Genomic DNA, 8,417 nt, shown 5'->3' with positions numbered 1-8,417 from the left:
ATAATGAATTTTAAATCATGAAATATTATATTTTGTTAAGCACTGACTCATTGTACACATTTATACTGTTTGTGGACTATATGATTGCCTGGAGCAGCGAAGACCTAATATACAGGGTTAGTCTAATGGACCCATTTTCAAAACTTGTTAATGTTTGATATCAATTTAATAATTTCTAATTAACAAGTTTTTAATAATTATTTAATAATCAGAAATGTGATAAATGTTCAACGTGGTCACTGTTGGCTGCACGGCAAACATCGACACAGTAGCCAAACTCGACCGACACAGGCGAAAGCGTATCCACTGTTTCTGAGCACACAGGAGCAGTGATCCGGTTGCACATATCGTTCAGCGTGGTTGGTAGAGGTGGGACGTAAACCGCTTCCTACACAATAAGAAATAGTTGCAGGATGTGAGATCAGGAGACCTCGGTGCCCCGAAGTGCAGAGCCAGGTCCTCAAGTCCCCTGCGACCGAACCAGCACTGAGGAACGGAGTCATTCAAAATGCCTCGTACATCACGGTGCCAATGGGGCGGAGCTCCATCCTGTTGGAAAATGAAGTCCTGGGAATCTTCCATAACTTGAGGGAACAACCATTGTTCCAACATGTCCAGGTATGTGATTCCCATTACAGTTCTTTCTGCAAAGAAAAAGGGTCCACAAAGCCTTTGTGTGGAATATGGCACAGAATATGCTGATTTTTGATGAGTCTGTTTTGTGTTGCAATGGTGAATGTGGATTTTCCAAACCCCATATGCGAACATTGTGTCTGTTGACTTTTCCACTAAGATGGAGCGTCGCTTCATTGTTAAAAATTACACACTGTAGAAATGCGTGATCCTCCATCTTTGCTAACACATGACCACAAAATGAGAGACTCTTCTCTTTGTCATTGGGGTAGAGAGCCTGCAAAAGCGCCGTCTCTGAACTTTCCATACAGCTGGTTGGCGTATTCCAAGTTCTCGACTTGCTCTATTGGTAGTCTTATTGGGACTGAGCACAAAACTTTCTTGAATCCGTCGGACAACATCCTCTGACACACGCGATCGGCCTGTACTTCTCCTTTGCAAACACTCCCAGTCTGTTTAAATTGCTTAAAACAACGGCTAATGCTTTTGTGAGTTGGCGGTTGAATGCCGAATTTGGTACGAAATGCTCTTTGCTCTGCAACTTGCGACTCACGTTTCACGAACTCAGAACGCAGAAAACCTTGTGCTCTGCAGTCGCCATCTCACTCGTAACTGTCAGTCAGACAGTGAAACCCAGTGACGGCCCTTTTGCCGCGCGAACTCTACCGGCCGCTTCTGAAACCGTCACCGCCGCCAGCCAAAAACTTTAAAATTTGCTCTTCTTATTGGTATAAAGCTTGCTTATTTTGGATTTGTACTTGAATAGATACGAATTTTTGAAAATGGGTCCATCATTTAGAATAACCCTGAAGTTTAAGTACGCACAAAGTCATCTGCATAACTTGAAAATTGCTACACGCAAGAACTATAATCAAGTTCACTGAGGCGAGTTTATGATATTAGAAGTGACAACATTTTCCGCCAGGACAGTTATTAAATTTTTTCTGCTATTTTGCCATTCTCAAGTGACAACACAACATGAGAAAGCACTAGCCGAAATCAAGATCATATAGACAACCAAATACATTTACAACTGTCCTTGGAGAAAAGTTATCATTGCTAAGACATTGCAGGATTGTGAAAGAGAATGAACAGAAAATAATAAAATCTCCACCCAGTGTAGCTTCACGGCAGTACCGTAAATAACCGAAGCTACAAAATCTAATTGCGATTAGACACGTTACATCAATCGCAGATGTGATTTTAAGGACTGCAACAGTTACGAGATGTAAACAGTGACATAATGTTACAGCGATTTGACAAGGAAACGCGACATTCGATAGCGTACTACCGCACTGTCATTGTGTTAATTACGTTTTCTCTCATGTACAGAATATAAGTCGTCTGCAAAATCGCCAGCTTGGAATTATGAGCACTCTGTGGTTTCTCTTTGTGTATCTCATGTGTCGTGTTCAGCCAACCTAATTTATGAGGCTGCCCACGCGATAAACATAAGCCAACGCCGATTAGAGACTACTCTTGCTGTGGCCCTAGCCCAGCTGACGCCACGTGTGAAAGTAGCTCACACGAGCCATCTAACTTAGGAAGATGAACTTCGTAGGTCCGTAGCTTTTCTGTCACCACTCATGAACGCAATTTCTGTATCAGAAAAGGAGCAAAGGATGAAGATGTTCTTGAGGGACACTGGTCGGCAGTATGTGTATGGTAATGGAAGTGGCGTGTGGCTAGGGCCTCCCGTCGGGTAGACCGTTCGCCTGGAGCAAGCCTTTCGAGTTGACGCCATTTCGGCGACATGCGCGTCGATGGGGATGAAATGATGATGATAAGGACAACACAACACCCAGTCCCTGAGCGGAGAAAATCTACGACCCAGACGGGAATCGAACCCGGGCCGTTAGGTATGACATTCCTTCGCGCTGACCACTCAGCTACCAGGGGCAGACATTTGTATGGTGAAATAATATAATTTGGTTGTTTTTACTGACAATGAACGCTATAATCTTCTGTGATGATTGTTCTAGAACACTATAAGGTCCCGCGAGGAGATAAGTACGCAAGTCGGCGCCACGCAAAGATCATACTTCACAGGTTCATTTCTGTAGGATGTCTTCATTTTTCTCTAGTTCGCTATTGGAGTAGACTCAACCACGATGATGAGTGGTAGCACTTTCCATGAGCGTGAGGCATGTAAATTGGAATTCATAGGTTCTCCACTGCAATCGATGATCGTTCACCTTGCTCTCCGGAGCGTAGGAAGGGAATAGGGTACTGCTTTCCGAGTGGTTTTTAACTTCTTTGTACACAATGTAAACAAAGTTGCAAAATGCTGGGAACAAATTTGTCCCTAAAATTAACTTTTCTTAGCAACTAAATTTTGTTGCAGCTGTTACTTGAAAATGACACAATGAACAAAACTGTGATGGTAAATTTTGTGTAGATGCATAAGTTCGTAGCGTATTTGTTTTGCATGTCGGTATTCCGATTGCTGTGGTTTTATTTACCGATTGCCATTTTTTATTTGTAGTTAACTGTTGCTAGTTGAGTTTGCATGTTGTCATTTTATCATTTGGAGATAGTGAGTGGAGCTATGGACGCTAGAAAATGGAATGCCAAGTGGGGAAATCGGAATACTTCCGACATATTCTTCTATTTCACTTCAGTAGAGTAGACGTCCTCAAAGTGGTGGACGCGCCGGTTTTCATGGAAATATTTGCATGTCATATTATGTAAGAAAACTTTCAATGAACAGATGCGTCAGATTCTCAATTCCATGAACCAAGTTAGGAAGCTACCCCAGCGTTTAGGTTTTTAATCACAGCCATTGTGAATTCTAGGCTTTCAGGAGTGTGCGCTAGTTCTCCTGTAAAATTCACACATTGTGTGATACACAAGGAGGTATTAGCTTAGAAAGTAGTACAATCAGAATTCAATAAAGTGCTGAACGATGCAGTCAGTGTTGTAAATGTTGTGAAAGCACGAGGTTTAAACAGTAGGCTGTTCCTCGTGCTTTGCGAGGCGATAGGTTCTACCCATGATTCCCTTCTATTGTACACGGAGGCACGTTGGTTATCTCGTGATAAAGTTCTTTTTCGCGCTGTGGCTCTGAATGATAAACTTCGTGTTTCCTGTTGAACAGCTCTCCTACGCTCGAGGCTCTGTATCTGGATAAAATTAGCTTAATGGCTTCCAAAATTGTCCTACTTGGCCTACTGTCTTTCGAGGCGAGAAAGTGCTTGTGCTTAAGAGAAGACTTGGAAAGGTAACTGTGAGATGTTCTTTTGTCTCTATGATTTCGTGAAGGAAACTGAGATGGATGACGGCATAATTAATACACTCCTGGAAATGGAAAAAAGAACACATTGACACCGGTGTGTCAGACCCACCATACTTGCTCCGGACACTGCGAGAGGGCTGTACAAGCAATGATCACACGCACGGCACAGCGGACACACCAGGAACCGCGGTGTTGGCCGTCGAATGGCGCTAGCTGCGCAGCATTTGTGCACCGCCGCCGTCAGTGTCAGCCAGTTTGCCGTGGCATACGGAGCTCCATCGCAGTCTTTAACACTGGTAGCATGCCGCGACAGCGTGGACGTGAACCGTATGTGCAGTTGACGGACTTTGAGCGAGGGCGTATAGTGGGCATGCGGGAGGCCGGGTGGACGTACCGCCGAATTGCTCAACATGTGGGGCGTGAGATCTCCACAGTACATCGATGTTGTCGCCAGTGGTCGGCGGAAGGTGCACGTGCCCGTCGACCTGGGACCGGACCGCAGCGACGCACGGATGCACGCCAAGACCGTAGGATCCTACGCAGTGCCATAGGGGACCGCACCGCCACTTCCCAGCAAATTAGGGACACTGTTGCTCCTGGGGTATCGGCGAGGACCATTCGCAACCGTCTCCATGAAGCTGGGCTACGGTCCCGCACACCGTTAGGCCGTCTTCCGCTCACGCCCCAACATCGTGCAGCCCGCCTCCAGTGGTGTCGCGACAGGCGTGAATGGAGGGACGAATGGAGACGTGTCGTCTTCAGCGATGAGAGTCGCTTCTGCCTTGGTGCCAATGATGGTCGTATGCGTGTTTGGCGCCGTGCAGGTGAGCGCCACAATCAGGACTGCATACGACCGAGGCACACAGGGCCAACACCCGGCATCATGGTGTGGGGAGCGATCTCCTACACTGGCCGTACACCACTGGTGATCGTCGAGGGGACACTCAATAGTGCACGGTACATCCAAACCGTCATCGAACCCATCGTTCTACCATTCCTAGACCGGCAAGGGAACTTGCTGTTCCAACAGGACAATGCACGTCCGCATGTATCCCGTGCCACCCAACGTGCTCTAGAAGGTGTAAGTCAACTACCCTGGCCAGCAAGATCTCCGGATCTGTCCCCCATTGAGCATGTTTGGGACTGGATGAAGCGTCGTCTCACGCGGTCTGCACGTCCAGCACGAACGCTGGTCCAACTGAGGCGCCAGGTGGAAATGGCATGGCAAGCCGTTCTACAGGACTACATCCTGCATCTCTACGATCGTCTCCATGGGAGAATAGCAGCCTGCATTGCTGCGAAAGGTGGATATACACTGTACTAGTGCCGACATTGTGCATGCTCTGTTGCCTGTGTCTATGTGCCTGTGGTTCTGTCAGTGTGATCATGTGATGTATCTGACCCCAGGAATGTGTCAATAAAGTTTCCCCTTCCTGGGACAATGAATTCACGGTGTTCTTATTTCAATTTCCAGGAGTGTAGAATAGGCGTAGTATATCTCAAAAAGCTTCATCAACAGATCAAGGATAAATATCCGGAACCTTCATCCGATTGTAACTAGATCCACTACCCGTTCTGTACTATCATAACAACTAATCAGACTCTCGTCAGCAGTAGAACATAAGACGCTAACAGAACTGTTAAGCGGTCGAACATATCGAAATAAATTTAAATTAGAGATTCTTGAAAATTTCTGGGTGCAGCCTCGGAATGATTATCCCATTTGAGCAAGAAGGGCAGTAGAATGTTATTGCCCTTCACATCAACTTACTTGTGTGTGCAACATTTTCCGCAGTGACATTAATGAAGACGAAATACCAATTTCGACTATAGCTGGAAGGGGGTGTGCCAAGATTGGATGTGCTTTCTTCACAAATTAAAGCACACAAATCACACTATATGTGCAAATGTCAGAAAATTTCCTAATTTTGAACCGTGGGCATTTTCACTCTTGTTTATTTCCTTTTTGGATGATCAGTTAAATATAACAGTGTGTAAATTGGCATTTAAATGTTGACTGTTGTTTTGTTGCAATTTGTACACCGTGATATTTCAAACATTCGTAAAGAATTAGAAGCTGTGTAGATGGAAAAAACTAAACTATAAATAGCTATTTTTGGTTCTAATTAAAAAATTGTAAATGCACATATTTGCTCAATTACAATAATGGTACACACACCAGTGGTTATTAATAAACTAGTTGTAACTGTTAAGTTTTACCGCATTAGAATAGTACAAATGTTTGATAATTTAAAAAAAAATGTTTAATTGATATGCTTGAAGGGCACTGTGTAATTATTATTATTGTTATTATTACCAACATTATTATAATTGTTCTTGTTGTAACCATAGTTGAAAAAAAAGAAGAAGATAGATGTATGCCAAATATGAGAAATGCTGAAGAAGGAAAGAAAAGTTGACAGATGGGGAGGCTGAAAGGCATTAAGACATTTGAGAACCCATGCAGTAGAGAGCTGATATCGGTACAAAGAGCACGGTAAGAAAATGGTTTTGACATCAGTGAGTCTCGAAATTTAGGGATACCTCCGGGGTTTGATGGGGATTGTTTAAACACATTAATCCACAACGATCCAGTTCAGTGCACTCGAGAACTGGCAACTGTGATGAACTGTGAGCATTCTAACATCTTGCGATATTTGCATGCAATGAAGAAGGTTTAAAAACCGATTGTATGAGTGCTGTATGCTCTTAAGCCAGAGGTGTCCAACCCGCGGCCCATAGGTGTAATGTGACTTCGCAAGTACACTATGTGATCAAAAGTATCCGGACACCTGGTTGAAAATGACTTACAAGTTGTGGCGCCCACCATCGGAAATTCTGGAATTCAATATGGTGTTGGCCCACCCTTAGCCTTGATGACAGCTTCCACTCTCGCAGACATACGTTCTGTCAGGTGCTGGAAGGTTTCTTGGGGAATGGCAGCCCATTCTTCACGGAGTGCTGCACTGAAGAGAGGTATCGATGTCGGTCGGTGAGGCCTGGCACGAAGTCGGCGTTCCAAAACATCCGAAAGGTGTTCTATAGGATTCAGGTCAGGACTCTGTGCAGGCAAGTCCATTACAGCGGTTTTATTGTTGTGTAACCACTCCGCCATAGGCTGTATTATGAACAGGTGCTCGATCGTGCTGAAAGATGCAGTCGCCATCCCCGAATTGCTCTTCAACAGTGGGAAGCAAGAAGATGTTTAAAACATAATGTAGGCCTGTGATGTGATAGTGCCAAGCAAAACAACAAGGGATGTAAGCCCACTAAATGAAAAACACGACCACACCATAACACCACCGCCTCCGAATTTTACTGTTGGCACTATACACGCTGGCAGATGACGTTCATCGGGTATTCGCCATACCCACACCCTGCCATCGGATCGCCACATTGTGTACCGTGAATCGTCACTCCACACAACGTTTTACACTGTTCAGTCGTGCAATGTTTACACTCCTTACACCAAGTGAGGCGTAGTTTGGCATTTACCGGAGTGAAGAGTGGCTTATGAGCAGTCGCTCGACCATGAAATACAAGTTTCCTCACCTCCAGCCTATAACTGTCATAGTACTTGCAATGGTTCCTGATGCAGGTTGGAATTATCGTGAGATGGTCTGGATAGATTTCTGCCTATTTCACATTACGATCCTCTTCTACTGTCGGCGGTCTTTGTCAGTCAACAGATGAGGTCGGGCTGTATGCTTTTGTGCTTTACGTGTCCCTTCACGTTTCCACTTCACTACCACATCAGAAACAGTGGACGTAGGGATGTTCAGGAGTGTGGAAATCTCGCGTACAGAGGTGTGACACAAGTGACACCCGATCACATGACGACGTTCGAAGTCCGTGAGTTCCGCGCAGCGCCCCATTCTGCTCTCTCACGATGTCTAATGACTATTGAGGTCGCTGATATGGAGTACCTGGCAATAGGTGGCAGCACAATGCACCTAATATGAAAAACCTATGTTTTTAGGGATGTTCGGATACTTTTGATCACACAGTGTATCAGAGGAGCTCAAGAAGTGAGCATCTGTCACACAATTGGTAGGGAAAAGGAGGTCCATTCCGCTTTTCTGTTCCCTCAGCGGTTATTGTTAGTGTTAAGTATGTCATGCGCAGTGTGGAGCTGGTAAGCAGAAACGTCGGACAGACATTGCTGCGTTGGAGTGACAATAGCAAAAATTAGGGGGTGGTCATTTGTGTATCTCTGCTTGTTCGTCGGCAGCTGGCTCGTGAACAACACCGACAGTTTCTATTCTGTATAGTTACAGGTGGCGAGAAGTGGTGGCTTTACGCTAAATAAAGAGAACCACTTGCATGAATATCAAGAGCTCAGATGGAAACACAGTTATAAGCAAAGAAGGGAAAGCAGAAAGGTGGAAGGAGTATATAGAGGGTCTATACAGGGGTGATGTTCTTGAGGACTATATTGTGGAAATGGAAGAGGATGTAGATGAAGATGAAATGGGAGATGTGATACTGCGTGAAGAGTTTGACAAAGCACTGAAAGACCTAAGTCGAAACAAGGCCCCAGGAGTAGACA

At 44.9% G+C, this 8,417-nt stretch overlaps 1 non-coding gene across 1 annotated transcript; it reads left to right on the top strand.

The window, feature by feature from the left end:
* Nucleotides 1-2,665: 2,665 nt before the first annotated feature.
* Nucleotides 2,666-2,878, top strand: LOC126178574 (small nucleolar RNA U3). Its single transcript, XR_007536462.1, has one exon. It is a non-coding gene; the product is annotated as a small nucleolar RNA U3 (small nucleolar RNA).
* The last annotated feature ends 5,539 nt before the right edge of the window (nt 2,879-8,417 follow it).

This window comes from Schistocerca cancellata, chromosome 3 (genome assembly GCF_023864275.1).
Source record: "Schistocerca cancellata isolate TAMUIC-IGC-003103 chromosome 3, iqSchCanc2.1, whole genome shotgun sequence".
Classification (NCBI taxonomy): Eukaryota; Metazoa; Arthropoda; class Insecta; order Orthoptera; family Acrididae; genus Schistocerca; species Schistocerca cancellata.
This window is presented reverse-complemented; position numbering and strand designations above follow the sequence as displayed.